Genomic DNA, 27,584 nt, shown 5'->3' on the forward strand with positions numbered 1-27,584 from the left:
AAGATTCTCCAGCCGTAAGGAAACTGCTCCAGATGGCAAACAACCCGAGACAGACAGAACACGTAGAGTTTATTTGATATATGCTGGTTTATTTTTGAGTTATTCCAGAGAGACCAAGCAAAGAAACAGCATTGCTGCCCATTTATACTGCAAAGCACTTAGAACATGTAAGAGCACGCTTAGTGTGGCAGGAACCACCACTGCTGCGACAGCAGATGTGGGTCTCTGGAGTCAGTCTGGAGGATACCTCACAAAACCAGAAGATTACATTAGAGTAATAGGAAAAGTCCTTAGCATCAGGAGGAAGCAATGGGAAAAGTTGTATTTCATTTCTGACTTAGCCAGGCTCCAGATTCAGAACCACTTTTAAGGGTTTTAAGCCTAAACTAATTGTGAAAATGCTGAATTTTAGCAAACTTCTACGAGAAAGGAAGTGAATACTAGAAGACATAGAAGTAAAGAGAGAGTGTTAACATTTTGATTTTTTCTCTCTGTGAGGTTATGTGAAAAAAAGCATAAAATTTTCTACAGTTTTTTTTTTTTTTCAAGAAACTAAATGTCTATCTAGAGAGATTGTTCCAGTTTGTTTTTCTAGTTGAAATGTACCCAGTAGTTCTCTGCATGCACCACTGTGGTGGTTTTACTCAGGTGGGCGGCCGAGCTCCACCACAACCGCTCTCTCACTCCCCCTCCTCAAAGAGGAACGGGGAGAAAATACGATGAAAAGGGCTCAAGGGTTGAGATAAGGACGAGGAGCTCGCGCAGTAATTATCGTGACGGGCAAAACAGACTCAGCATAGGGAGATAGTAAGATTTATTGCCTATTACTAACAAGCTAGAGAAGCGAGAAACAAAGGAAAGAAACCAAAAGCACCTTCCCCCCCATCCACCCTCTTCCGAGGATGCCTCCCCCCGAGAGGCACGGGGGCACGGGGGTTATGGTCAGTCTGTAGCGCTTCTTCTCCGCCGCTCCTTCTCGGTCACTCTCATCCCCTGTGCTGTGGGGTCCCTCCCACGGGATGCAGTCCTTGCTGAACTGATCCGGCATGGGCTTCCCACAGGCAGCAGCTCTTCAAGAACTGCTCCAGATATGGGTCCGTACCACGGGGTCCATCCCTCAGGAGCAAGCTGCTCCAACCTGGATCCCCCACGGGCAGCAGCTCCTGCCAGGTCACCTGCTCCTGCGTGGTCTCCTCTCCACGGGCTACAGGTCCGACCCGGAATCTGCTCCGGCAGGGGTCTTCCACAGGCCGCAGCCTCCCTCGGTGCAGGTCCACCTGCTCCACCGTGGTCTCCTCCACGGGCTGCAGGGTGGAACCCTGCTCCACCGTGGTACTCCATGGGCTGCAGGGGGACAGCCTGCTTCACCATGGTCCTCGCCACAGGCCGCAGGGGACTTCAGCTCCGGCGCCTGGAGCACCTCTCCCCCTCCTTCCTCACTGACCTTGGCGCCTGCAAGGCTGTTCCTCACTCCTCTCACTCTCTCAGCTGCTGTGTGGTGCAGCGTTTTGTTTTGTGGTTTTTTTTTTCCCTGTCTTAAATATGCTCTCACAGAGGCGCAAAACAACATCACTTATTGGCTCGGCTCTGGTCAGCAGTGGGGCCCTTACCAAACATGGGGCAGCTTCTAGATCCTTCTCACAGAAGCCACCCCTATGGCCCCCTGCTACCAAAACCTTGCCACGTAAACCCACTACAACCACATATCCCAGCAATTTACTACATGATGTGAAAGTCAGCCTCTGAAAATAAGTAGTTTAGAGCTAACAGTAGCCAAAGATGAGGTGTCCTAAAATGAGCATTAATCTGGAAGGAAAAAGGTAACTATATAGAGGCTTGAGAACCGTGTTGCAAAGATGTGTAGTTCCTAGGGAAGTGCAGACTCAAGTTCTTGTGAAATACACCATTTAGCACTTGTTACTGTCTAGTTGTATTCTTCCACTTTACTATTTATATTTACTCACCTTTTTGTGCCTTTTGATCTTTGCTGTAGCATCATAATTTTCAGGTCACTTCATTAACATTAAGTGCAAACAACATGCGATCAAGTAAGAAGTAGCCAGGAAAATGACAAAGAGCAGGGGGTCCTAGGTCAGGAGTCACCCTGAGGTATTTGATGGGCCAGGGAAGATTTAAATTCTTTCAGTCATTGTCTTCTTTACATTCATATGGTGCCCCACACTGAGGACCATGAGAGTGGGCTGAGGTCTTCCCATGTTTAACGTAACATGGAAATTTTCAGCTGTTATGTATTACCAGATAGGAAACATCTCCCCTGCTGGGGGGGCGTGGGACTGGGAAGGAACACCCAAGTCACCCAAAGTGATCCCTGCAATAGTGCAGGAGATATCCAATGACAGGAGCTTCCTCAGGATGACGATTCCACATCCTTAGCCAGGGAATATTTCCTAATCTTACTGAACAAAACTTCACTACAGTTATAGACAGCAACTGTGTTTCATGTTATAGAAAAAAATAAACCAAAGGAAAAAAGAGTTTTAGATAGATGAAAAACTTTCTCACTGTCCAGAAAACTGATGATCAGTTTAATTCTGAGGATGTGAGCAGGACACTCGGATCAGGTAGCTTAGAGGATGAAATGCCAGCTAAATCTTGGACCAGTCGGCATCTCTCATCCAAACACGTCTGCTATGAGAGAAGGGCAAGGGCAAGCCACTCCATGTGGTACGAAATAACCCATTCCTTGCCTCAGGAAAGGGAGGGTGAAAAAGAGTAACTATATGAAGAAATGATGGTCTATCTGCCTGTCTTTGTCCTGCAGCACAAGGTCTGTTGCCGTTACTCCATAAAAATTAGAAAAGAGGAGTCTAATTGCCAGTAGCATCAAAATTATGCGCCTCATACAAATTATAGTTTGCACATAACCCTGGGAGGTGTCTGCAGTGCTTATTAAGAGTGTATAGCTGTGTCAACGATAGCTATGCTCAGCCTACTCTAGTTGCCTGTTATCCTGTAAGAGCTATTCAAGTCCTGTTCCTATGGGAAGGCTTTCAGGGAGATGACCGGGTGCCAGAGCTGTGCGTTCCCAGGACATAGCCCTGTGTGGCATGGTGTGGTGGTGGGATGTAGCAGGAGCCCTCCAGCAGACTAAAAACAGTCCGGGGGGGGATCCAGCTCTTCATGGAGCGATGCATAAACTGACAGATACCCCACCACCCTTACTGCCATTGCAAGCTTTAAGCATAAGGACTCAAAGTAAGCCTTTGCAGTATTCAGCCATAATTCCTAGTCAATGGGAATTGTTCCTATTAAACTGAGAGTGCAGCTGATCTAATATTTGAAACTCCTCTTAAATATAAATATTGACATGGTTTAAAGGGATAAACCACAATGACTGGATTCTTGTTAAAAACTTTTTAAGATTAAAAAGAACTTTTTACAAAGTTTTCACAGTGTTTTCAGATGTCATTTCCTGTGATAAAATAGAAAAGGGGGTTTTCCCCTTTGAGACTCTCCTTATGTAAAATATAACTCTCATAAAATTACACATCAAGTAGCTCTGTGTTTGACTTATTAATGGGCAGTAAATGATGTCACATTGGTGGCAAAGAGGGAAATAGGTTAAATTTTCCAAAGCCATATACTTTAGTGCTACCAACACAAAGTTGCTGGTCCTGAAATTTAATTACTCAGCCACTTTTATTTCTGGTAAGCACAGACTACTTAGCTTGCTTCTCTGCATCAGTGATCCCATCTGTAAAATGGGAATAATCACTACAAGAACTACAGAAGCATTTACAGGTGCTGATTAACCTGGTCCTCACTGCACATTCCCACACCACAGCAGCAGCCTTGTCTTCATCCACCACTGTCTGCGTGTGACAGTGAGAACCAGCCTCCCCACGCACAGGATGGCTGGTGTGGGGAGAGGAGAGGATAGGATCAGGCGCTCCCACACCTCTGAAGCAGCCAGGTGAAGCCAGAGTGAAGCTGGCCCTGTGCACATGCAACACGACACAGAATGGCCTGGCTGCTGGGAAGATGCTTGGGCTACTAGAGAATGAGAGTGGAGACAATATTAGATAGCTATCAATATTACAAAAGCCTTTGAAATCAAAAGAACCTCAAAAAAAAGCTCCCAGTTTTCTCTGCAAAAATCCTTGAGTTCAGTCTTTGGCTTAGTAAACTGTTTCTTTTAGCAAAGCAAATTCAAAAATGCCACAGTGATGAACAATATAATAAAGAAAGCCATCATATTATTCTTGAATGAGGTTTAATAAAAATCAAATAAAAGCAATTATATGAATTTTCAAGAGGATCACCTCTTCCTTCCCTGAGGTATGAAGCAGAACGAATTCAGGAAATCATTAGAATCAGAAACTGGAGCTGCACAACAGAGCCAGTGTTTGCTGTACAAAGACAAACAGAAATCTCTTCCCAGGCTAGCAGCCTGGTTGCTGAGGCTGGCTGAGTGGAAATTCCACCTATGGGTGAAGGAGGGTAATTAAAGAGGCACAAGAATTTCTTTGTAGTAGGGCTGGCTTTTCTACTCTGGAGCAGCCTTCAGCTTTTCAGTTATTCTTGTTCTTCTTTATTCACGCAAAAAGATGGACATAGTGAAATACAGCTGCCCACAGATCTCTGTAAGCAGGTACATGGAACTGATACCCATTAACAGGTACCACATACCACTTTCTGCTCTATTACACCAGTATATATATCCAGAGGTCCAAATTTACCATTTTCTCCTACCTTATGCAGTCATTTGGGTTGATGGAGAGCATTTGCAAACACCCCCAAACAGGGCCAGTATTAAAATACTTGTCTTTACACTTTCCAGTTGGAAAATGCACTTTGAGAGAAATCCAAATCTTTTGTGAGAATGTGTTGTTTTCAATAATATTTTCAAAAGCAGAGAGCAGAAATGCATTATTTCAACATTCTCATTTATTCTGATAAGAAGAAAACATTTCATGCTGACTCTCATTTCAGTTGCTTTTGTTTTCAATGTTATGGTAAACTAAGTATTGCAATATTGATATTACTGTTTACGATTTTGATGACAAGTATGGTTATACAAATTTTTACAAGAAATCTTCAACGCGCCAACTTTCTCCTTCAGATTCAGAACTAAAATAAATTCTGAAATAGAAATCTTACTGTTGAACTAAAACATATAGCTAAATTAGACACACACTGCTTGGAAGTCAGATGCAGAGCAACTCCCTTGCCTTCAGAGGAGCAGCTTTCGCTTGCTGCCTTATTCCAGGAGAACAGAGCTATGTCCTCCACATTATAAAGCACCTGTTGATGGTAACAGACTATTTAAAAGGGGCAGGTCGTATTCTGTTTAACATTTATAAATGACCTGATCTCCGCAAAGGAGGGTGCCTGAAGGTGGATGGAAGAGGTGGAAGCTAGACGGTGTGATCAGGTGCTCTATTTTCACTGTGAATGAACTTGTATTCTTGGTCAAATCATTTAGGGGCTTGATTCAGTCTTGTATACCTTGGTCCTTACATGTCTCATGTAATCACTTCTTAATGTGAGTCAGATTCTTGCTCTGAAGTCAAACTCTCCATGGCAGCCCAACAACTAACTAGTAGAGCAGACACTGACTTAAAATGCACCAACAATATTGACTTTCGTCAAAACAATTTAAAAGGAGAAACATAACAACTCAAAAATAAGACCCAAGGAGGTAGAGAGATAGGGAGAAAAGAGCCTCTGATCCTAATCTTGCAACAAATTGTATGCAAATGGTGCCTTAGGCAGGCCATGGGGCTGTGAGAGTTTTCCTGTTAAGTATTTTGTAGAATTTGGGCCTTAACTTCATGTCACAAATGTGGAGAAAAACACTGAAGAGGAGGGAGGTTTGTCTCTGCTCCTATTGATGCCCTGTGGGATTCATTGTTCAACTGCCTGAAAAGAACAGCAACAGACTCCTTGTTATGTATGTTTTATAATTCTTGGAATGAGTGCTGTTTTGCCAAACTGCCAGTTTGCTTGGCATACGTTTTCCCCAGAGAAATGGCTAAGAACTGAGAAATGCAGGTTCTTCAAATTAAAAGAGGAAAAATAATCTTACTACAGGTGTCTAAATATTACATGAATTACGTGAATTCCACTCTGGCAAGATGCATCTTCCATATACTGATAAAAGAGCAAAATGGTTGTTCATATATTTGAAAAGATCAGAGTCACTTCTCTCTACCAAATCACTTTAAGGAAAGATAGGAGAGATGTTTAATATTGGGTTAAGGTAATTTATTGTTTGTTTGCTTTTTTCCACCTTTGTCATTTGAGAGGATGGTTGTTCTGGTCATCTGTAGACCCAAAGTCTTCCTCCAGTCACTGAGGACTGACTAAAAGATCACACAAGTAGGTGACTGAGTCAAGGACGGGCTGTAACAGCACAGATGGCCCATAATTTTCTTTTACCTCTGAAAATGATAAAACAGTACAGGCAGCATGAGAATTTGTACTTTCTTCCCACTAAGATTTCTTTTAGCAAAGGTGCCTTCTGATTTCAGGACTTTGACAAAGGTACCCTGTACTCCCCAATTTAATCTTCAAGTCCTACCGAGCCAGTGTAGGACATAATGCTGGAGGTGTCATTGTCAACCTTTGCACTCGCCACCACATGTGACTGTAGAGCCTGAACAGAAATAATTTGAGTGGCTAGCTTCCATCTGAAAGTCTCAGTTGAGTTTTATTCAGTATTTAAACAAACCCCAATAGTAGCAGCCACATAACGTATGTCATACATCCTTCCAGCTGGGTTTGGGGATTTTCCAGGTTTTTAAAGGTGAAGTCCATGTAGTACTAAGTGCTCTTAAAGGCATTTCTACATGTTGGAACTATCTTTGTTCTACCTACCAGATAGGATCTAACAGCCATATGCCAGCTGCCAAAAGAAAAGAAAAAAAAAAATCCAGAAAGGATTATGGAAAAGTAGGCTTGGTAGAAAGAATTTCATCAAATGTTAGGAAGCCATTAATTCAAGTCAAGCTTGCTGCATGTGCCTCTGTTTCGTTTAAACAAAACACTGAAAAAAAAAAAAAAAAAGAAAAAAAAAGTAGACTCATTTACAATAACAGGAAATCAAATGGATGCTGTTTCAGCATGTATACTGGAAAATGTATATGCACAGGGATTAAATAAAAGAAAACCTCTCAGCTAAAGAAATGACTTAAATGATTACTTTTCCACTTTTAAATTTTCGAGGGCAAGGTTGAGTGGAACAAGTGTAATTCTGCTTGGAATAATAGCATTATTCTTCTTCTTTAAAGGAGCAAGCACAGTAAACAGCAAATGCTAGCACCCTTCCCTCCGTAGCCGTATGTTGTGGCAGAGCACAAAGGCAGTAGCTGCATGGCTGTGGGTCACACTAGGGACGGAGCTACCAGGCTAGGCCTGCTCCACAATGGGAAAACTTCTTAGCAAGTTTGTGGCAGGTTAGCAAGGGCGGCACGCTCGGGTGGTTTAGCCTACATTTAAATGAGGGTGACTCAACACAGGGATTTAAAACACACGTACGCCGTGGCTGTGGCTGGCTTGTTGGAACAAGGCACCTGCCAGTGCGGTTCCCATGTCAGGAACAGGTTCAGGTACAGATTGTGGTCATGAATTTGCACTGATTTTTGAGCAAATCCTGTCACCTAAATTTCCAAGAGTATCTTCTATTTCTGGTTGCAAATATCCAGCAAGGGACACCTTCACCATGGTTCCTATGTCCCAACAATCCCTACCAAATAGCCAGTTATGCCAGCATTGTTCCTGCAGGGATCTCAGAGCAACCAGTTCATTTCACAAACAACACCTGTGATGCATATCGATACACATATATTTGTATTCATTTATATCTACTTATGTTTAACAATATTTATTCATGTTGCTCATGCAAACCAAAAGAATCACACAGTAGTTTAAGTATGAAATAAGCCAGTTACCAACTGCAGGTGTTTTCATGTCCAAGCTATCAATTTGAGACACCAGGGACATGATTTTCAGAAGAGATAACCTTACAACTCTTCTTGCTAGGGGATCTGAATGTCAGCTGTACCAGCAAACTGCTTTTGCTCATCTCATTAACCAAACTGTTTTCATAAATTAGGCAATGTCCATTCACAAAAGAAGGGGCTTTTACTGGAGCAGTAAAGGGGAGAGCTGCATTAGCACAAAAACATCTGCATTTCCTTCTTCTGTTGTTCTTCTAGGTCACTACAGTCATTTTACCTTTTAATGATACTGTGTGAAATGGAGCCAATGGCAGCGACCTCTCAGGTTAAAAAAAAATCTGTGAAACATACTAGAAAAGCAACAGTGACCTGTAGGCAATATGGAGAGAACAAATCTGTATTTGCACCATTGCTAGCATTGCAACTCACATCTGGATTCTGAGATACCAAAAAGAAGTACATGACATCGTAATCATAGACATTGTAAATGCTTTCAGTTAACCAGTTCAGAAAAAAAAAATAGGGCCCAGGCAAATTCTTTTTTTTTTTCCCCTCCTATTTGTGACCTGTATATCTTCTCCAGATGGAGGTATTAGATTTTTCCTGCCTATGCAAATTCATTATGTGGCATGGGGAGGAGCAGCAGGTCCAAGGGACCTTGCTGGAGTGCAGGCTTACTCAGCCTGGGTAGTCATGATGCTGGAAACAAGTGTTTATCATATGAGTTGCCACTAGACATAAACATCCGAAAGACCTTTGGTCCTGCATTAACAAAAGTTAAAGCACTAACTTAACCTCACAGTGCTGCTGTACGACAAAGACAAGCCGAAATAAATTCCCTACAGACAGGCTGAAAATATGCTACAGCTGTAACCCAACTTGCCTGCTTTCCAGTCATGACCACAAACACTGTATTCCATGAATTTTAGACACCCACTACCCATGATCTGAAGAATGGTTCAATTTATTGTAAAATCGAATGAAATTAATGCAACAGACCACTGTTTTAGGAATATTTATTTATTTATTTTTTGTCAGAAAGACTACATTTGTATGAAATCCTCTGTACTCCTTCAAGATTTCCAGTTAACTAACAAACACTTTACTGGAAATCAAAAATTTTAAAACGACACTGTACCATCTTTAATCCCTATCAAGCATGAATGCAGACATTCTTATCACCATAGGAAATTAAAAATCCTGAAAATATGTCTACCGTTAGAAACAAAGTAGGAAATAGTCAATGTCCTAGACAGTTTCTCTTGTTTAACTGAACCCACCAGTGAAAAGCTATTTTAAAAATAATTTTGTATTACTAGATTTGATCATTTTTTTAAATTATATAGCTATATAACATATCTGAAATATATATCTGTATATATCTGAAGTTGCAGTCAGTTCTTTCCCTTATACTTTAAATAAGCACACAAAAAAAAACCAATTATTAGTACTTTTTTCAGAAGTAGGTGTTTGGGGATTTCAGTGTTTGTGCAAGTGGGATTGTTATTCTGCAGTTGTGGGATTTGTTTATGTTTTCTTTTTTAAGGCAGAAAGCAACAGGAAAATTACACATTCAAAAAGAAGTTTAAAAAACAAAAGCAAAAAAATAAAAGTAGAACTCTGGACAATTTCTCCAGCCCAGGAAGTACGAAAGAGGGAACTAATTACTGCCCCAGCTGTGGCTGAGTAGCCAATATGAAACAGCTGCACTAAAAAACCCCTCCTGAAATTAGTAGCTGGGGCCAGTGCCTGAGGCTTTAGTGAAGGTTGTGGAGTGCTGTTGTGTGGCTCTGGGGAAGTCCGGAGGCTGCAGGAGATGGTGGTGTGTGTCCTGCTGTGCTATGCCATGTCTCCTGTGACCTAGCATGGCCTCTTCTGTGTCCTATCAGCAACAATTGTGGTTGGTGTTGTAGTGTGTTGTGCTGGGACACGTTAAAGGTAGGTGCTGTGGACATGGGGCTTTTTGACCCATGCTTACAGGGTAAGGTTTAAGTGAGTAACAGTATGTGGCTATGAGTCCTCTAAGTCCTCTTAAGGCATTGTTGTAAATCCTGAGGAAGCTCTCTTTTGTGTCTTGGCTTAAATTCAGTCCTGGTAGCTTAAAGCTCTTGTGTTGGCTGTTGGAGGTGGCCCTGAGGAAGCTGGGCACTTGCCTGAGCAAGTGAGACCGCATCTGTGCTGCGGGGGCCAGCAAGTACACCCAGAGTGAAATGGAGTGGGGAGGGCTACTTCTGACTCAGTACCGGTCAAGTTGGACGCAAGTCCCATGAATGCGGGTATCTTTCAGTGACCATAAAAACAGCATGTGGTTGAAGTGATTAAAACCTCACACAACATGTTTTGAAGCAGGAAGCTTTGTGGTGTGAAACGTGCTGTGGATCCCAGCACCTCTGTTATGCTGCTGTACCTACTGAGCAGCCCCCTGCGTGCTGGGTACCCATGTGGTGGGGCTGCTGCCAGAGGCAATGAAAGCAAGCCAAGCCTCAGGACTGCACATGTGCATCCCTGTTTGCTGCCTCGGGATGAGGATATGAGTGCTGCACGTTTCCAAAGCCATGTTTCCTTCTGTGCCCGGAGCCATTATGGAGCATTTAATTCCCCAGGCCCTGCGTGCCCTGCTGGGCCATGGGCTGCGGCCTGGTCTGGCCTGGCAGGAGGGCCCTGGGGCACCCGCCTGGGCAGGTGGGGAAGTAGACAGTGGGGGAGTACCTGAGTGTTAGTTTTAATCTGCCATGAAAAACAAAAGTGTGTGGGGTTGTTGTTTTTCCTTATTTATAATTCTAACTGATAAGAATCTGAAAGGAATCGTGCCCAGGCATGACAGCTGTGGTTGATGAAGTAGCGTCCTCTATCTGGTTATTCATGAAAAGATCACTGTATTTTATTTAAGAAGTGTGTTCTTCGGAGCATCCTCCTCCTCCCCTTCCCCACTAGGTTACATGACTGACACTTTTGCCATGACAAATCCATGAGTGTTTTAAAAACTTACCATGAAAACCCTGGAGCTTTAATTATTGTGCATTTACATAATTAGTGCAAATACATGCAATTACCATGTGTACCTACACAATTACCAGCTACAATGATGTACTAACAATCCTTATTAAACTTTAGTGGGGGAGGGATGCACTGATTGTGTGCGCGAGCAACATCTGTAGCTTGATCCTCCTTTTTCTCTCCCTTGTTTGAAGCCGCTGTGCTTGTCTGGGGACAGGGGCTGACACGCTGGGAGCAGCGACACACTGGAAGTAGGTCAATCAGCTGTCCAAATTGGAGCTCTAGTGAGACGAAAACACACAATAGATGCTCCCAGGAATGCTTCCAGGATGCAGTAGCTTCTGCTGTTAGTGTAACACCATCAACTCTTGGTTACCCGTGGGTTAATAATCCAAAGTGTGAGGTAACTGTGCTGCGTCAGTATTTGTACCTTCCTTCACATCTGTAGTTCACCTGAGTGGAATCCCCCAATTTGTATCATAGCTGCACTTTCCTTGGAGTTAGAATTATCTGCTTAAACGGAGTCCTTGCGGTTGCCGTGTCTAGCTGAATGTCTACTACAGGTGTTTCCAAATGAATTATTTATCTTAATTAATCTTGGAAAGAAGAAATGTTCCAGCCCACAAATGATCTCTTGTATAACATTTGCTTCCTCTCTCATAGAAATTACTTCATGTAAAAATCCAGAGTGTTAGGAGGTCTGCTAACTCGGTGGTTCTCCAGGAATTTCTCCTCCTTCTGTTGGCTCATGGACAATGAAACAGTAAATGATGCATTAGGGACCGCACCTCTTCCTGTTGTCTTCAGTTTTTGCACTTATTCTGCTCTTCAGCTGTAAGGAATTAGTTGCCTGTGGTACCTCTGAGAAAGCGCCTTACAAGGAAACTCCTTTCTGCTCCTTCTCCCTTGTGTAGTCCCCCAAATAGTGAGGAAAACAGTCGGTTTGTTTCCTGCACTTCACTGAACACAGTTCAAGCTTTGATGGTCTTTTATGCTCTTTACACATAGGCCTGCGGAGTGTATGGTCACAGAAAAGCTTGTGTTTTGTTTCGTTTGTTATTTTACCTTTTCTTAAAGCAGAAGGCCATAGTGTCTGTTAAAGGAGTGAAAAATCGAAAGACTAATTGTTGCTGCGAAATGCAATGAAGTAGTACTCTGGGCTCTCAGGCATGTTTTATGACCAATATGGCAATTACTGAATAAAATCGCATGCCCCAGAATGTTTATTTGTGTAAACAACTTATGGTTATTCATTCATATTTTATGAATTTCTTTTTTTCAAAAATTGTATTAACAATCTCTTGTGGTACAAAATAGGATGTGGTGTAACTTTTTTCTAACCAACTCTAAACAGAAGGATCCATTGAGAATCTAGTCCTGAGTGTGTTTCAGGCTACGTTTTATCTAGCATGATTAGCTGTGTTACAAGGCATTATAATGTTCTGGCAAGCTCTCTCTGGTTTGAAGCAGTCCTCACGCTCTTTATCCTTACAATAACATTTTACTCATTGCTCTCCTTTCATGTTGTCAGGCTGGCTAGTTCAGACTAAAACCTTTCATGCAAACTCAGGCCAGGGTTCAACCTCAATGTTGTCCAGTTGGTGCCAGTGGTGTTAGTCGCTTTCCCCACCTGATGGGGAAGAGCTGAAGCACAGGGGAGAAACAGAAGTAGGTCTCAGACCTCAGCATTTGTGCTCTACAAATGGCTGCATTTGTTGCTCTTTAAATCTCGTTATCTTTCACAATTAAAATTCAGTCAGGCTACAAGAAGACCTGCTTACTGTCAAAATCTGGTATTAGGTAGTCAAATGATAGAAAGACAGTAATAATTATTCCATCTATGAAATGAGAATCTACCTTGTGGACAGCTCTGCTAACATACTAAGTGAAATGATTTCGGGGTAGTTATGTGCCTGTCTGGTTTTACATAGGGTTACTCGACTGCATTATTTGGAGCAGATGAAAAAATTGTGGTCATTTGAAATCCACGGGTATGCTTTTGTAAGAGTGTGGTGTTGCACATAGCACTCTGGCTATCTTCCAGCTTTGATAGTTATATTCTGCCTGAAAACCTTATCCAAGTTAAAATGCTGGGGAATGTAGCGTTTTCTTCAGGTTTCTAATCCTGAAACCGTATGGTATATCTAGGGGGGGAAAAAAAAGTTTAACAACAGGAGTGACTGAATCCCCTATTTACAAATCTCAGCTGCAGTGTTTGGAAGATCTGGAGCTTTAAGAGCAAGGCTTGGACTAGTTGAGTGACTTTATTCCAGATCAAATTTGAGTTTGAGATTTCTCAAAGTTGAGATGTGCTTGGTTTTTGAATTTAGATTTTGATTTGGCTCTGACAGGGCGCTGTCTCCTTGGGTAGAAGGACAGATTAGCATGCACTGGGGTGACGAGTGTTTATGTCCCTGTAAAAGTATACTTTTGGCACTATATAAATAGCACATTTACAATGCTGTGTTTCCTCAGCTCACATATGTTAAGTTCCTTCTCAGTATGTTATAATCACATGGCATGCCTTCTCTTCCTATTCTTTCAGCTCGTTTTGTTTTTTTTTGAGCTGTATCCTTGACTCTTGAAGGCGTACATCCTGGATTTCAATGCTATCTCGCCGCATCATTTTTAAAGGCTTTATTCTCTTTGCCAAACTAATCAAGTCACCCTCCTTAAGCTAGAATGGTGTAATGATGCTGTAAACCAGAGCCCCGATCCTTTGCAGAGGATGCCCTGTGCTTCACCGAGCCATGGGTGCCAAGCTGCTTGGTGGTTATTGAAGAGCCACAGCTACCTGGGTCTCGTGTGTGCAAGGTGAGGGACTTGTTGGTTACACCAACTGCCTTAATGGCAACCCCAGCAGAGTTTAGACTTCTGAAAACATGCAACAATTTGCAGAAGTCTGGCATAAATAACGGCTTGGCTCAGGTAGGGTGAGCATAAAAGTAGGTGCAAGTGTAACTCCCTGTACAAGACAAGATGCATTTCCTTAGTGACTAGAATTGTGTTGCTGCTGCTCTCCGTCTAGCTCTGAAGCTCCTGTGGAGGAATCCAGTCCCCAGGTCTAGTCACAAGTGAGTATGGTCCTTAACCAGCGCGGGCGGAGGAAGACCAAAGAGATCAAGTTGAGGACTATGCAACTGTTCTTAGGCACCGCCTGTTCGCCCCCCCCCCCCCCCCCCCAGCGGCGCGGTGCGGGGCGCGCGGCGCCTTTAAGGGGCCGGGGGGGGGGAGCGGCGGCGGGGGCGCGCTCGGCGCGGGGGCGCGCGCGGCCGGCTGGCAGGCAGCGGCATTGTTCGCTGACGTCACTGGCAGGCCGCGCGGCGGCCGCTCTCCAGCTCGCCTTTGTTATTCGGCGCTCCCCGGCCGGCGCCGCGGCCGCACGCAAAACGCGGAGCCGGAGCCGCGCGGGGTGGAGCGGAGCGGCGGGGCAGCCGCCCCGGGGGCAGGGGGCGGGCGCCGTGGCTCGGGGTTCGGGGGGGGGGGCGGCGCTGCTCCCCCGCTGTCTGCCCCCCCCCCCCGGGGCTGCGAGCACGGGGGGCGGGCAGGGGGCGGGGCTACGGGGCGGGGGGGGGAAATAGGGGGGGGGTCTGGGGGCGGCTCGCCTAATTAGCAGCTCCTCGTAAAGAGCTGATTGTCCTGGGAGTGCGCTGGGCGGGGGGGGCCGGGGAGCTGGGAGGCTGCGGGCTGGGTCCTCCCCGCACACCGCGGTGGACTCCCTGAGCCGCCCAAACGCCCCGGTGTTGGCGGGGGGCCCCCCTCTGCCCTCCCCCGGCCCCGGGACCGCCCCCCGGGGACCCCCGGCCGGAGCCGCCCCTGCCCGGGGGGGCCCCAGGGGGTGGCAGGGAGCCGGGGAGCAGCTGCCCCCTGCCCGCCCGGCAGCTTCTCCCCGTTTCCGTGCAAAAAAAGATAACAAATAGTAATAAATAATAAAAAATCTGCCGTGCGGACGGAGGCACCGCATGCTTCGGTGCGTGCTGGCTCCCGGGCGGCTTTCCCCCGTGGCAGGCGGGGGGGGGGAAGGGGGGGGGTGTTCTCCTGCTTTGGCTTCGCGGAGTGGAAGGGTTTTCTCTCTTTTTCCTTTTTTTTTTTCTTCGCGTGCGTGCAATCCAGGAAGCCTCAGCCGCGCCTCCCCGCCTCACACCCCGCCGTAAGCCGATATTCGCGATGTTTTTTAACTCGCCTCCCAGCTCTTAACTTGGGGTGGTGCGTGTGTGTGTGTGTGTGTGTGTGTGTGTGTGTGTGTGCGCGCGCGTGTGTCGGGGGGGGGGGGGGGGGGGAACATCCCCGCAGGAGGCAGCTCCCTTTCAGATAGGAATCTGGGACAGATTTTGCCAGCAGCCACCGAGCGTGGCCCGTCGGTAACCGAGCAGCCCGTGTAACCCGACACTCCAACTTGCCGTGCGCCCTGCGAGTTGATTCACTTACTCACCCGCCGGCACCGCGCTGCCTTTCGCTGGCCGTGGGCGAGGGAAAAGGGGGGGGGGGGGGGAGAAAGGGGAAGGCAAAAAAAAAAAAAAAAAAGGACAAGGGTGGGGGGGGGGCGGGGGGAGCCGGGCGAGAGGGGGAATAAAAAAAATCTGTCTGGCGGAATACCCCGCTAGAGCCGCGGAGCGGTGGGGGAGAGAGGACGGTGCCTGGTGCCGAGCCGAGCCGGGTAAGTTGGGGGCGCCGCTCGCAGCCCCCCGGGCAGGGGGCGCGGACAATGGTGGGGGGGGAGCGCGGGGAGTGCCCTTGGGGGGCCCGGCCCGGCCCGGGGCGAAGTTGGCGGAGGGGGCCGGCAAAACAAAGGGGGCCGAGGGGGCGAGCCCGGGGGCTGGGGGGCGAATTGTTGGCGGCTGGCTCCGGCGAGCCGCTCGGGAGCGGGGCCTCCCCGGCGGGCAGCAGGAAGGAGCCGCAGGCGGCCCCCCCGCCGGCCTTGCCCTGCCCCCGGTGCATCTGTCCGGGAAGCCGGGGGGACCCGGCTCGGCTCGGCTCGGCACGGCCGCCTTTGTGCGAGGGGAGCGGCGGCGGGCGGCTGAGCGCCGCTCCGGGAATGTAAACACGGCGCGGGGCCGCCGGGCTGGGGGGGGGGGGGGGTGCGGCGGGGCCGCTCGGAGCCGCGCCGGGGGCTGCAAACTTTGCGCCGCGCCCCGCCGGGGGTCGGCTCTCGCAGCGCCGGGGGGGGGGGGGGCTCGGGGGGATTTGGGGGGTTTTGGGGCCCCCCCAGCACCGGGGGCAGCGGGGTGCGGTGGTAACCTGAGGGGCAGCCGCGCCGCTGCCCGGTGCGGGGCTCCGAGCTGCGAGCGGCACGGCGGTGCCGGGGGAAGGAAGGGGATTTCTGCCCTGGGTCTGCAGGCCGGAGCGGAGCGGGTGTTGCGAGTGCCTTTTTCAATGCGTTGACACGGCAGAAGAGGATTTAACTTGGCAGCCTGAACAAATGCTCTATCAAAGGTTTCCTAAGAGACAGTAGGAGAGCGGGGGAGATGAATGACCCGGGGTGGTTTTAGGGTGCTACCTCTGCAGGCTGGCGTTTACATACGCAATGGCCATTTAGGGCTCTGAATAAAACTCCGCGCATCAGAAAGGCGACAGGCTTATAAAATTTAAAAGGGCAAAAGCCCATTAATGCTGTGGCAGGGCTCTGGCTCCCAGCTCTGGTTGAGCAGCTCCAAGAGCCTTCAAGTGCCAGAGCTTTTAAGGAATCCCTAGCAGCAGCAGCTCCCCAGGGGCTGCCGGGTGGATCTTGGCCTTGGGCAGAGGCCGACCTGGGGCAGCCTCTGCTCCCCAGCTAGGGCAGCACGCCGTGGGGACCAAACAGGAGCCAAGTGAAAGCAGGACGGGGAGAAGAAAGGGCCCAAGGCCGGGATGCACGGCTCGCAGCTCTGCTGGCAGGAGGCGGCTGGAGGCGCCGTGCCGGTGCAGCGGGGGCACGGTGGCAGGGCTCTGAGAGCACTGCCAGCAGCAGCAGGAAAGTTTCACAAAAGAGTCGAGCAAAATTACGCTCTGCTGACGGTCTCTGGGAGAACAAGGGTCTGTCGAACAAACATAGTTGGTCTGCGATTCAAACTTCTACTTCCTTCTCTCGATAGAGGGAAATTTACTGTGGCATCAATCTTCTCTTGGCGGGGCTTGATTCAGGTTTGTGAATGCCAGGAGACTTGCTCTGACCTTTTTCTGTTCAAGTTGAGGATGTTGAAACACCAGCCATCAAACAAAAGACACATTGAAAGCAAGATCTGCAATGGAGCACGTGTGACTTTGAGGCTAGTTGAGTGCGTTTGGTGGCTGTTTTCCGCTGAGTTGGGGGGAGGAGAGAGAAAAAGGCCGCTTATTTTTTTAAATGAGATTATGGAAAACATGACTTGAAATCCCCTAAATATACCAGAGTCAAGGACCTTTTTTATTTCTATCTTTACTTTTAAAACAGCTTAGGAAAACGCCTCAATTTTTGCTTGTTTTTATATTTATGTATAATTTGCAAATGACGAGTATATTTTTTCCCCACGAGTGTGAAGATGACCAGGAATGTTACAGAATTTCTGAGTTTAAAAAAAAAAAAAAAGCTTTAGAGAATTAAGCGACTTTAGGATTACAGTTTAAAACAATGAAAAATTCCCTGGGGTTTAATTGACAGACTTGCGATTTTTATCTACTCAAGATAATACTACCTTGAAAGATGGCAGATTTAAAGATTACTCTGTAAATTGTAAGTTAAACTTAGTTTGGGCTTGGAGAATTGAAAAAGAACCCCCTCAGGACCAGTCAATGTAGGTATCTAACCTGCTGGTGGCACTCATAACAGGGGCAGATGCCGTTATTGTTTGCATTGTTTACAGTCCACAATACCTTAAACGTTGATAATGATGAGAAACAATAATAGAGGCTGTGGCAAAGGATCAATGAAAACTTTGCTTCAGGAAAGAAGCGAGTTGCTCTGTGTGTGTGTGTGTGTGTATGTATATACACACAGTATTTTGTGCTGTCTGAGATGCGCAGTCACAGTACAGTACAAAATTCTGTTTTTAGAATATTTTAAGAAACCCACAGAGGATAATAGATTGGTTTCGGCATAACCTAAGATTTGCACTGATCAGGAATGGTTACGGGGAGCTGAAAGGAGAGGGCTCTGTGCAGCATGTTTCCATTCATAACTTTTCTTGGGAGTTGCTTGCACTTTACCCTAAATCTCCTCCACTTTTATAGGTTCCAAAGGTTTTGTGTAGACAAAGGAGGAAAAAAAACAAACAAGCAGCCAACAACCCAGACATCTCGGGTGGCAGTTACATCGCTGATACTATAGTTGGAGACAATGTTGGCTTCTTGTTTTTTTTTTTAGCAACTTGGTGTTTGTACTAGCAGCTCTGGAGAGCCTGGTTTCTTCTCTGGAAATGGAAGAAAAATGCATCTCCGAGGAAACAAAGTTGGCGTTCTTTTTGCCTTCCCCAGTGTTTCTGGTAGGCTTCAGGCAGCGGGACCCGGCTTCCTTCCCAGCCCAGGGGAGGAAAGGTGGCCGCAGGTGCTGGTGGGCTGCTGCTGCCCTACCTGGGGCGCCTGGCTCTCACGAACAGTTCATGCCTGCGGTATGAGATTTGACCACTGTGCAATTGGCTGGTTTGTTCACTCCTAGTTAGACCAATTTTTGTGAAACCCTATCCTCTATTACAGCCAAGTGACAAGGGTATTGCTGAAGAATTTAGGGTTGGTTTACGCTTGTTCTCGTCAACTGCCTGTTGTGGGATGAGGAGCACGAGTCCTCTTTATCCATTTCCATATTTTTATGAGAAAGCACATCATATGGCAGCAATACAGAGCACCATGGATGGGCACTGATGTGCCTGCTGCTCAGAAGTGTGTGTTCCTTTCGCTGAATTTGGCATATGTAAGCTTTCCTGCTGATGGTAAGTGGAGGCTGTGTCAGTGGTATTAGAAATCATTTCTGCTTGAAAATGGTGTCTTTGGCTTAAAAACAAGGTTTGAGAATTGGAATGTTGCTTTGTCATATTGATTTTTCTTCTGCTTCTCTTTCTAAAAGCAAAAACTTCTTATGTAGCAATTTCATTTTATTTATTTCCATTTGATTTTGCAGGATCATTAGCATGCCGCTTGGTTAATGTTTGAAATTTTTAAAGGTGGTATAAGCTGCAGGAGCAGTGTCCAGGCAGTGGGTTGTAATGGATCTCCACAGCTTGACTGTTGGAGGCAGTAGTGTATTATGAGAGTAGAGGATGGTCCTACACTTGTTTTGTGTTGTTTTTGGTTCTAATCCATCAAGTTGCACTGGAGCTCACATGGCCTGGAAGGGTGAGGTTTGGGGGTTTCGGTACTGTGCCACTACCCTTTATCAAGCAGGGCAAATTGCTGTGGGTGTTCTGTATCTGGGGGGAGGGGGAAAGAAAGCTATTTTTAGGCAGGCAAAATCACTTTCCATCAAATTTCTCGTGCAAGTATCAACAGAGATAAACTTAGTTCTCAGGGAGTGACTCACTCATTAAAGACCGTTCCCTTTGGAAGCCCTGGATAGGCAGTCATTTGGCCCAGGCCACCCATAATTTCCTTCAGTTGCTTGCACTTCTTAGACCTGTAACAGAGGATAGGAAAAGCTGTGCTCCTCTACCAAGGCCCGGGGCAGCCAAACACAGTCCCTGTTAGTGGGGTTGACGCTCTTCTGAATAAGGTTTAGGACCTAATGAAATCCCTGAACTCAGACCAATCTGTCCTTTCATTAGGTAATTCGATAAATCGAGCTGTTTTGTGTAGCATATTAATGTCAAGGTAGTGGCACAGAAGCTATCACGTTAGCATTCCATTAGGATAAATGTAGGAAGTGCATCCCTTTGTTGATAATCCGGCATTTGTTTTGACTCAACAGAGCAGCTTTGAATTGATTCCCAAAGCGACGTGGGCAGGCTATTGGTCCAGCATGGACGGGGGGAGGAGGGACACAAGACATCACGCCAAAGCCGGGAACGCGCACGGTGCTACTGAGTAGTGGAAATTGCATAGAACTGGATTTGGACTGCCCCTCCTGCTCCTTGTTTGTCTTCGTAAGGAGTTTGGTTTGTTTTTTTCCCTCCTGACTTTGTGTTTATATGCCAGTGGATGGTGGCAAGCTGATTTACACAAGCAATATGTCCTTGTGCAAAGGTGTCCTCCTGCAGCCTGCGGACCACAGCCAGGCAATGATACTTGGCTGCCCGACCCGCTGGCAGTGCTGCCCTCCTCACCTTGCAGAGCCCTGCTTCAGGTGCTCGGTGCTGGCTGCGAGCACAGAGCCGCAGTGCTGGCTGTCAGCCTCGTGTTGTCGGAGAAGAGCAGCACTGCTGCAGGTCGGACTTGGGAAGTGGGGACAGCTCTAACCTATGGATAGTAGCTGGGCGTCATCAGGGCTAGCATGAGAATGAAAGCCACAGGCGTCATGGAAAACCAGCACGGGAATTGATTGTTGTCTTCATTCAGTTGTCTTCAGAGCTCTGGTTCTGATGCTCTGAGCTGTGCCTGGTGGCCTCTGGTGACTCGGGCTCGCAGTCCATCTGGTCAGCGTAGCGTTAAGTGGAGAGCACTGCCTGCTTGGTCTGCCCAGTGCACAAACGTGGGCAAGCTCTGCCTGGATCAAGTTGCAGCTCTTTGCAGCTGGGAAATACCATTTGCCATCTTTGCTGATTGGATATGTGTTTGAGGAGTGAGAGAAAAGGAATACATAGACAGCAAGCTTGTGTTGTCTTTGGATTTTCCTTTTCTCATGTCTTTAAGGCTGTAGGTCTGCAGTGGCTGACCAGCTGGCAAAGTGAGTGTTACCAGTCTCTTGGTTTCCGGATGGTCTCGTAAGTAATCAGAAGGGCTTATTTATTGGGGCTGCAGTGACATAGACGTGACAGAATAGTAGGGGCTTCAGTTGGCTGCTTGGTAGCAGGAACAGTTCCCTTGATGAATATCTGCTTGTTTCTTGGCTGTACTCCTGCTTCCCTCTGAGAACAGCGGAGCCTTTTAGGCTGTCCTGAAATGCACACCCTCCCCTATCTCCATCAGGAAATTTTGAAGGGCAGGTCTCTTATTCCTCAAGACCCATTCCAAATACAGATGAACTGAGCGAATGCAGGCTCACTGTGTAAGGGCATGGTGGGACGGGGACGGCAGAGCAGGGTGCTGCTGGGCAGCTGCTGGTGAGAGGGCCTGGGGCTGGCCTTCCCTGGGCTCTGCCTGGTCTCACAGATGTTGAGAAGGTGGGCTGTCACTAGTTTGATCGTTGCTTCTACCTCACTGAAGGTTTAAAAATAATAGCCTTAAGCTCATGAGGGTTTTTACAACTGGTTTTGCATGCTGCTGCAGCTCAGATCCTTCCCCTGCGCTGTTCACTCAGGATGATCTGGAGCGTTGTCCAACAGCCGCCTGGTAAACATGCTCCCTCCAGCTCAAAGGTTGCCATCTGCCTTTGGTTGTTTTAGAGGTGTGACGGGAAGAAAACAAAGAGGAAGAGTTGAGTGGCGGTGAGAAAAGGCTCGTGTCTCGGGCTGTAGGACAGCACACCCTGGTTACCTTGCATGCTCAAGGAGGTGAGGGCAGCTCACCGCCCCGTTGTCCTGCTGCCCCAGAGCCTGGCCTGAGCATCTGCTCGTCCAGCCAGAAGGTGGGCTGCCCCCGTAGGAGGTTTGAAAATAGCCATGTACCTTACGTATCATCGCTTGAACATACGCTTTAGTTTTTCCTTTGCATTACATGTAACTGTAAAAGCTTTTTGCTGTGTAAATGATTTTAAGAAAACACACCTTATCAACAGGAAAACTTGTTCAGAAAATGTTTTTGCTTAAAATGCATGACAAAAATACAAGTTACTGCAACCAGAGTAGTTTGACAACCAGCACTGTCACATTAGCATTTTAAAGCTAAGACATTGGTGGGCCAACAGAAGATCCATTTGGCTTTCCATCCGTTTTTTCTCCCCCCCCCCCAGGCAGCTTTTCCTCTATCCCCCCAATAAAAAAATAGGCAGGATAAAAGCTTTAAAAAGCATTTTTATATCTCTCTATATACGAAAGAGAGGAGGGTTTATTATCCTGCAGGTTTGCAAGGGGAAAGAAGAATGATGTGGTTGTCAGGCAGTCTACCCGATCTCTTGGTGTCTTGCTTGGAAAGCCTGTGTTTGTTTAATGCTCTTATAACCCTTTTCCCAGCAATGGGATCACAGAAGTTAACTTGTTTAGAGCTAGTATACAGCTTATGTTGGCCTCCCTTGCAGCAACCCAACGCCTGCCCCAAGCATTTTCAAAGAAAGCTTTTCTTCCCTCCTCCTCTTAGCACAGGTTGATGCACTTTACATTTGATTAAACAATTATCTTTTTTTTAAGATGGGAATGCTTGTTCTAAAAAGACTCTGGGCTGTGAGCTGTCATCCTGCAAATGCTCTTGGGATCCTGACTATCTGCACGCCGGGGTCTCTGCTCTTCAGATGCTTTGTGAAGCCATTAAGTGCCCCAGCAGCCACTGTCTGTGTTTCACAGCAAGTCATGGGCTGTGATGGGTGCATGCCTGCAGACACAGGTGGGAGCTCCATGACTGGAAACATGAGTGCAGCGTGCTGTGTTCATGAGGCTGGTTTGCCACGGATGTAACGTGTGTTCAGCTTTGTTGCGTTCACAGGTTTATTGCTTCAGAGAGGTCTGCTGTCATACAGCTCGTATGGCGAGGCTCAAAGCCACTCTCAGTTGCTCTGTGAGAAATGTATTGCAAGAACTATATGTGCATCTCTTTGGTCCCCCTCTCAAGTACGAGATTTCTCCCCAGACTTACATTCACTGGTTTAAAAAGCCTGGGATTGCAGTCCAGCTGGAGTGTGATACCATTAGATGCGGGAGCCTACTGGCTTTCCAGCTCAATGCATAGCTTTGGCTTTTGGCACTGTAAAACTCTGACATCTCGCACATTAAAATCATAACAGCATTATGTAAGGAGAAGTTATTTTAGGTCACTAGCAGAGCCTCGGAAAACTTGGTTAAAGCCATCTCAAGAGCTGAGACGCGTGGGCTTGTGTACCACTGTGGCCCATTCCCAGCCCATGTCCTACTGCTGCAGAGACACCTCGGGGGGGTCTTGGCCACGCTCAAACACCCAACAGTGCTGGGAGCAGGTGCTGGGTGCCAGGAGGGCTCTGAAGCCCAGCCGAAGAGTGTCACACCTCTCCCTTGAGTGCCTGCTGTTGGCTTGTGGCACAGACAGCGCTGCTTCAGTTGACATTGTTGTTCTTCGTCAAGGGACAAGAAAATTATGGCAACAGCTGCTGGCAACCTATGGGAGGCAAAGTGCGGAATAAACCTGGGGGAGCCTTTGAAGTGTTTTTAATAACAAATAATTCCAATATTTAACAAAGGTGCAGCTTAGGTGTGAAAGATGCAACACTCTGACTTCTCCTAACAGTAACGTGCCTGCCTTCAGGATGAAGCCTGGCATACCAGATGATGCTCAGGTGTGTTGCAGACAAAGGGAGGAACATTCAGACCTTGTTTATACTTCAGAAGGAATCAGCAACAGGACATGTGATAAGTATTTTAAAGCCGTTGTGTAGACCACGTGAAATTGCAATGAAGCCTGAGCACGGAGGCGATGGGTGCACTTACTGACGGAGCAGCACAGGCTTAGAGCAGAAGGCAGCCTCCGGTGCAGAGCCTGCGGTGCTCGATGCTGCTCAGGCTTGGGCTAAGGGGTAGCTGTGTGTGCAAACGCCTTGAAAAAGGCAGTGCTATGGAGTTCAGAGCTATTGGGATTACAGCAGGCTCGGAAAGGACTTTTATTCCACCTTCATCGATAGCAGATTGCTCTTTGTGAAGAGGCCAGCAGACGGAGGGACTTGGGAGGCGTGCGGTCTGCAGGGGAGCGGAGCAGGCATCTGCCAGGGGGTGCAGAGCTGGGGTTTGAGGAACTGCTGGGGGTAAGCAGATAGGCACCTTAAATTCAGGGCTGTTTTTTTAATCGCTAAGCAAAATATCAGGATTGCTTTGTCTCTAAATAAATGCAAAAATATGTGAAATTTGGGATTCATCTGTTGAAGTTCCTTTTGTTAACTGATTGATATGTTGAGCATCCATTTTGAAGAGTTTGGTGTGTTGCCTCTAGGATAACAGAGCACGGTTGCTCGCCCCGGGCAGCAATTGGTACCTGTTGTAGGGCACTATTCTTTAACCTTTGGATACCTGGGGTCAGTGCTACCCGTGGCTGCAGCGGTGTCTTCACAGGCATGACACTGGACATGTACATCTAAGAGAGCTCTCACGTCTGTTTGCCCTGTAGCTGGGAGTACTAGCCGCATGCAGGTAAACATCTTAGCGAGCTGAAATGAGCCAAGGGGAGGGCAGCGAGGCTGCTGTTGTGAAGCTCCCGGGGTCTGCCATGGTGACTAAGACGGCTTGATAGCTTCCTTATTGGCCACCATCTGCCTGCTGCTGGCTGGGCTCTGAGCAAGGCGAGCAGCACAAGGGGAGCAGTGTGGGCGCCAGCACGGCCAGGGGCTGGCTGCTGCTCGGGGGGTGCTGGGCAGCGTGGTGGTGAACAGCAAAGCATAATGCTCCGGAGGCTTCTGGTCACAGTTGTGTGACACTTCTGTCATTAGATTTGTTAAATCACTTGAAAATGAAATAAAATGAGTTCTAAGAGATGGTGTTTTCATTTGATTAAATTTTGTATCCTGAGTGCGTAGATAAATTATTCTCTGCGTGTGAACCCCTCGTGAAACCTTTTGTGGAAGAAAGTCCTGTACTCATGCCTATTTTTGGAGTACTACTCCTCTGAAAATTCCACCAAAATTGCTAATATTTTTGGTATTCTGTGGTGTCATCTGTTTTAAAATGTTCATTTAAAACTTTGAATTTGGTCATCCAAAAAGGAACAGCAGCATGTCAGCACTGAGTCTTCGTTCTCCTTTGTCTGAAACTACAGCTCCAGCCCTCAACATTTCTTTCTCAATAAAGAGAAATGTAAATCAAAAATACTTGTAATGTTGCCAACATCTTGTCCTAGCAATATCCCAGCATACTAAATCATACAATGAAGAAACATAGTTCATATCTCCTGTCACATGAAAAAATACATTTTTAAGTATAGCTCTGCTCTGTTCGTGCTCCTTCAGCGTTCATGAATTTATGCTTTGTTCTGCTGAAGACAACTTCACCTGATAAACTCCTTCTTGAAGTAATGAAGGACTGCGGAGTTAAGCTCCCATTGTCACTGCTGCACCTGACTGAGGAATAATTTGTAATGAAATACAAATGCACACATGCTAATCTCTTGTGAAGATTGTCTGACATCTTCGTTTAGTAAGGATTAAACCCTGCAAAAGGAACAGAAAGGAGGCAGGAATTCTCTGGCAGTTGATCTATTTGTGTGTTTGACGTAGAATATTTTTAGTTCGAGATACAAAAATACATACTTCTGTATCCAAAGAGACTGCTGTTTCCATTTATTTTAAAACCCTGGATGGGAAACAAGATGTTAGACCTATTATAATGCAACCCAGTAATTAACATATGTTGGCCTGCCTCTGCCAAGGCTTCCGTGTGAGTAATGCAAGTTGCACAAGTGGAGACAAGTGGAGGAGTCAGGTTGTTTGTCAGCAAAGAGCCATACATATATGCATGAGTGATCAGATTGTAGAGGCATCATCTGAGGCTGGGATGGGAATCTGTGTTTGAATATAAAAGCAGTTAGAGTTGTCCTCTCAGCTGCGTGAGGTTTGGAAAATTTTGGCTTTTTTCTCCTGTTGCCAATAAAAGAAATTATCCTGTGCAGGATTAAAAAAAGAGATGATGATCAATAGAAGCTTCCGAGTTTTTGGTGTGTGTTTGTGTTTAATTCCCCAATTACGGGGTGACTGGAGGGAGGAGTCTTGGGGATGCTCTCAGCAGCAGGAGGTCTCTGTCTCAGGCTCTAAGAGGTGACAGAGTGCTGCGGGCACATCGGGTGGGTGCCGGGGCAGGGATCCCCCTTCTGTCTTTGGAGGGGCCTTCTGTGACAGAGGAGGGGGTGACTTTGTTGAACTAGGCACGTCTTATCTGTGCTAAAAGCTAATGTAGAGGTAGTCCTAGCTAGAAAGTACATCTTTATGTAAAGCACAGACTGCACGTGTTCTCTATAGATTTGTTACTTCCACCCAATGTACACCTTTTGTGGTTATGCCAGTTAGACATAGGGAAAAGGAGAGGAAAGGGGCAAAAGCTGAAATTAAAAAGTGTGTGTTTGTGCATAAATGTGTCAAAATCAAATCACAGGTGAGTCCAGATTTTGCTTGTTTCCCTTCCCCTTGCCCACCCCAACCAAAAATGTATGAGCAATTAAGACCTACTTTCCTAGTAAGTGTTACGGGAAGACAAAAGGTGTATTGTGCGTTTAAACAAATGAAATGCATCCTCAGAAGAGTTTGAAGGTTGTATATTCCTGAACTCTTAAAACGTGCTCCAATTAGTGCTCAATTTAAAAGCAGGCTTAGTTTGTTAACCTGGGAGCAGACGGTCGCACACCAGCTAATGGTTTAATGGGAGCTCCCACCTGGTGCCTGTTCTCTCTGTGCACTGATCTCGATGTGACCCAGTCATCTTGGGTGGAGGGACAGGGACGTGGAGGGGTAATAGGATCAGTTGACATCTACATGCGTTGTAAGTATTAACCTACAGACACTGGAGGTTCTTTGGTACCTTACCGCGGTAGAGTGTAATGCATCATCACTTTTCCTTTTAGAGAATTACGTGTTTAATTTGTAGCTTCTATCTTGACACTATCTGTTAAGCTATAAATAAGGCTCGACTACAACAACAATGGCCTTCAGGTTACCTTCTGACTGTAAATTCGCAATTGTTGGTTTTGCCTTGTCATTTTCATGCTGTGTACCCTGGATGGTGTTGAAGAAAAGAACTTAGAGAAATGTGGGTTTAGTGCTTAGAGTACTGATCGGTCTAATTTAAGATTGCCGACCTTAAAATACTCAGGCACCAGAAGCCAGGCCCATAGGATCATTTAAAACAGTGATAAACTCGTCTTTGCAAGATCTGGCTTTTGGGGCTTGTTGAGGGTTCGTATTTTCAAGTTTTACCCACAGTCACAAGCGCTAGAAACTCCCTGAATAAACAGAGATGCTGTTACTATCAGTTGCATTAAGGAGTTGGGGCTTTAGTGTGTATGTGAAAATAGTACTAGACGTAGCGCCGGGACTCTGTACTTGTTTCTGTTCCGTGCTCTGTGGTGGTGGCTGCAGTTTGGCGAGGGAGCCCCATTGTGCTGCAGCCTGGGGGACGCCCTCCCCAAAGCAGGCTGTCGGCAATGCTGTGCTGCTGTTTGTCAACCAGTCCAACGTCTTGTGGCTTTCCCCCAAATTAAGCACGGACTGTGTGGGTTAAAATTTCTGGTTCTCAAATTGTTCATGTCCAGAAAACGCACTGAGAGCTTGAAGGGCAATTGTTGGGTTTAAAACCTGTTCCCCCTTCCACTGCTGTTGGTCCAAAACAGGCAGATGCAGCAGGTTTTTTGGAGATGCTGAAAAAACTGGCTGCTCTAAGGGGGAAGATTGCCGGCTGGGAAAAAATACAGGGTGAGAAAGGTGTAGTTGGATTTACCTCCTTGGCATTTTGGCTATAAAAAGTGAAGTTGCTGAATTTGTATTAATATACTTGTTGTGCATTTAAATACCTGTCAGAAGGCTTTGTGATC

General features: G+C 46.6%; 1 protein-coding gene across 3 annotated transcripts in view; it reads left to right on the forward strand.

The window, feature by feature from the left end:
• Window positions 1–14,900: 14,900 nt before the first annotated feature.
• The window catches only part of ZMIZ1 (zinc finger MIZ-type containing 1), a 347,687-nt gene continuing 335,003 nt past the window's right edge, over window positions 14,901–27,584 (forward strand). The window contains exon 1 of one of the 3 annotated variants that reach the window (XM_040564327.1): window positions 14,901–15,069. The gene's annotated coding sequence lies outside the window, so the exon portion shown is untranslated. The remainder of the gene's footprint in view (window positions 15,070–27,584) is intronic. The other 2 variants (XM_040564314.1, XM_040564318.1) reach the window with 2 other exon arrangements.

The sequence above is a fragment of the Cygnus olor genome, chromosome 7 (genome assembly GCF_009769625.2).
Source record: "Cygnus olor isolate bCygOlo1 chromosome 7, bCygOlo1.pri.v2, whole genome shotgun sequence".
NCBI lineage: Eukaryota > Metazoa > Chordata > Aves > Anseriformes > Anatidae > Cygnus > Cygnus olor.